The sequence below is a fragment of the Gavialis gangeticus genome, unplaced genomic scaffold (assembly GCF_001723915.1).
Source record: "Gavialis gangeticus isolate Ggan-Ray unplaced genomic scaffold, GavGan_comp1, whole genome shotgun sequence".
NCBI lineage: Eukaryota > Metazoa > Chordata > Crocodylia > Gavialidae > Gavialis > Gavialis gangeticus.
This window is the reverse complement of record NW_017728995.1, coordinates 29,830,966-29,834,650: the sequence shown is the minus strand read 5'-3', so window position 1 is coordinate 29,834,650 and position 3,685 is coordinate 29,830,966.

Genomic DNA, 3,685 nt, shown 5'->3' with positions numbered 1-3,685 from the left:
TGTAGAATATAGATGAGTTAACTAGTAACCAATAGAAGTAAGAATTAGAAATGCATATGTATACGTGTTATCATATATAAGTAATAGAAAAGTTATGTTAGATGCCTCACTCAGACAGAATGGGGACAGTTTTGTATCTTTTGTCTAAAAAAAGATAAGGGACTCCTTTTAAATGAGCTGTTGACCAGTTCTGAGACTACTGAATCAGGCAGCCGCACCTAGCCTTCGGGTTAGAAAGCAAGGGCTTGATTTGGGAACCTCGTGAACCAACAGACCTCCTTAGTTTATGACTTTGTGAAACAATAAAAGTTTTAAATTGAACATCCAGGTCTGAGCCTGTGCTTAATTCAGTCCTTATATAATTCGGCACGAACTCACACAAATGGGAACTCTGGAGAAGGATCAAATGTTCTGTCAACAGTCACAGCTGATTTTTCACACACACACCTAATAGGATGCATCTCATGCTTTGGAAAACACTTTCTTAAGCATAAAAACTTTGGGTGGTAAGCATTTGTCAGTTCTTGTTTTGGACTGGCCCACTTCTTGTTTGGAAATTTCCATGCAGGGCTTTAAACACTTGGTAAATAAATGGCTCTTTGGTTTCCTACCTTAACAAAAGCTTTCACATCTGCCACAAAGTCTTCAACATGCTCATACATTTATCCTTCCTTGCATTGCTTTTCACTACTGTGTCTGCTTTTCCTCTCCTTTTTCCAACATTTCATTGGTTTTAGCATTACCTGTTGGTGCGCTTCTTTCCTCAGTGAAGTACCATGTCTTTTGGTGCATCCTGTTCACGCTGCCTGTACAGCTTCAGTTTGAATCTCATGGTCTCAGGACTAAACATTTTTCTTCAGTCCCACTGAGTTTCTCACCATCCTCCATGGGTGACTGGTGCCTCCTGAGACTGGGGGGCCCACAGTTTGTGGGCAGCACCATTGGCGGTGTGGTGGGAGTTGTCTTCCTTGTTATGTTCCTTTCCTGGATCACCGAACCTGTTTATAGTTTTCATGATTCGTGAGGTCTCTGATGTTTGAAACATTGTCCTCAGTCCAGTAACCAACTGTCAGGCATCATTCTGCTGCCTCCATCCTACTTTTTGGGGTCCTGGCTTCCAAAACCTGGCCTTTACCAGAAAACTTTATACAGCCTCAAGACAGCAGCATGCTGTGCCGAATGCCCATTTTTACTGAATGATCTAGTACCATTTGTGTTCCCTGTCTCAAGGTTTTAATACAGACCCCTTTCATAACAGCATGGCTCTGTGAAGGCAACATATTCAGCAAATATTATTCACCTGTATGTAAGTAATCCTGTTCTCTCGTTCATGCCATCATATCCAGACTTGACTGTGCTTTTCCTCATCTCCATATGTATCCTGGGAAAGTGAAGTGGCATGTCCTGGAGATCCTTTCCTTTCTTGTGTCCTTGTGACATGGTATTGTAAGAGAAAAAAACAATCATAAAAAAAAACAACAGATGACCCTTGAAAAGCAGATGACCTTTTCCCCTTTGCTGACAGTAAGCGAAATGTTAGCCGCAAAACCGGTCTCAAGCAGCCCAAACTTGTTCTGGGCATCTTGCAACTTTGTAACACAAGCGGAAAAGCCTGAACGCACACGCAGCAATGTAATGGTTAATGTATAAATACCAAGCTGCAGACTCAGGTCAGGGGAGCTCCCTGTCTTTGTGACATTAAGCAACCCCTCTGCAGAGCAATAAACTCACATGCTGACACTCCCTCGTTCTGTGCCGAATTGATCGCAGCTAGGAACGAGCCCAGAGATGGGACGTGGCCAGTGCTCTTCGGTGTATGAGCCCACCCTTCGGTGTATGGGTGCTATGCAGTAGCTGACCTTTTTCCCCGACAGTATTTAGCTGGATTTGCAGATTCACTGGAATTTGACAGGGCTGTACCATGAGCATTTCTGCTATAGCCTTGAAATCTCAACCTCTGGGGCTTCCAGCCACTCACCCCACTATTCACGCCAACAGAGCCAGGTACGCCCCCAAGATGAAAACAATTATTAAATACTTCTTAGGGTTTGGCTGCCTGAGTAAGTTACTCCAGACTGTGTATGGTCCTGATGTTTACAAACAATTCCTCCACGTGACACATACTATTGAATCTCTGTAAATCAGGAAATATTACCTCTATTTCAATCTAGTGTAACTAAATATTAGGGCAAGAAACCTTGAAGCAAACCTTGGAGAACCCCAATTTACTATATTAATCCATCAACTATTTTCCAAAGTGCTATTTTTGATAAAAAGATTATAGAGTCCAGAGGCAAATCTGAAAAAATGACAGTTATTTATTGGAAATATTAATTCACTTTTCAGAGTCAGAATTTTTTTCTAATTGAGCAGTATCCATTCAAATCAGATAATCTCCGTATCTCACCTCCAATTCTTTGCAGGATGATGTTACACAATATATGTTGCCTCTCCAGAGCAAGCTCTTATTAGGTAATAAATTATCTTTAGAATATAATGCTATTAGCTTTCATTATTATTTCTTATTTATTGAATTTTGCCCTTGGAAAAAAAAGTGGGAAGGTGTGCTCCAGGCTCCAATATGCTCCCCGCTTCTGAATGAAACAAGTAATACAGTTTACAGACATATGTACCTGGTGATAACCATACCATGTTCTAAGTATCTTTTAAAATGTTGTTTAACTACAAAGTATGGTTAAAATAATTTTTACATTTTTTTTTTTTACCTCTACAGAGGTCAGGGCAAATTTTCCTATTCCATATGCTTACACAGCAAACATACCCAAGCCCCCACCATTCTGTCATGCATATCTCCCAATTTTAGGCAGTATACCAGGGACAGTACACCATTGGTAAAATACTGGTTGGAGTCTTAGATTTATAGAAAACTGGTTCCTTGTCAAATTCTCCCAGATGTTAAATTAAAATAATTCCTTATACTGTCATCTGCATAATGCTATTTGATTTCCTGCTGTGATAATTTAGTAGTTTGCAAATTTGAAGCCACTGATTTAATTATTCACTTTTGATGATACCTTATTTGATCATTGCATTCACTAATTAATTTAGTGAGATTCTAGAAAATTAAATCTGTAAAATGTTTACTGACATGTCTATTTAATATGGATTTTTAATATAAATAATAGGCATACAGAATATAATACATTAGGTTAGATTGCCACAGAAGTGACAGATTCTGAGGTCTTGGGTAATGGCGGATTAGAAATTTTCAAGTCACTTGTCTCAGATTCCAAATTAATATCCAGCTCCCTCACAAGTCTGTGATGTTATTTGAAAAAAGAAAAAAAAAGACATATTGGTAATAGCCAGTTAAGATGTCCATTTCCTCAAGAAAAACACTCCAGTCCTTATCACTTCACCATATTATACACCAGACTACACTTACTATGTAATTATGTTGATTCTAGTGCCATCTTCCCTTCTTCATCCTCTTGTTAGTATCTTTTTTCTCCTTGGTAAGGTATGTCTAATTTTCTTGATAAACTCCTCAGTACAGGAGTTCTTGTGGTTGGTAGTCTTGCCTAGGTTTGGATGCAGCTAGAATAACAATTAATATAAAAGCAGTTATATGTGCTTTGTGCTCACCATCTTACCAATACTGGCCCCAAATGGGAATATGCAATTATTAGATTTAATGAACTGGTGGAAGGTTTCTTCCTCAATA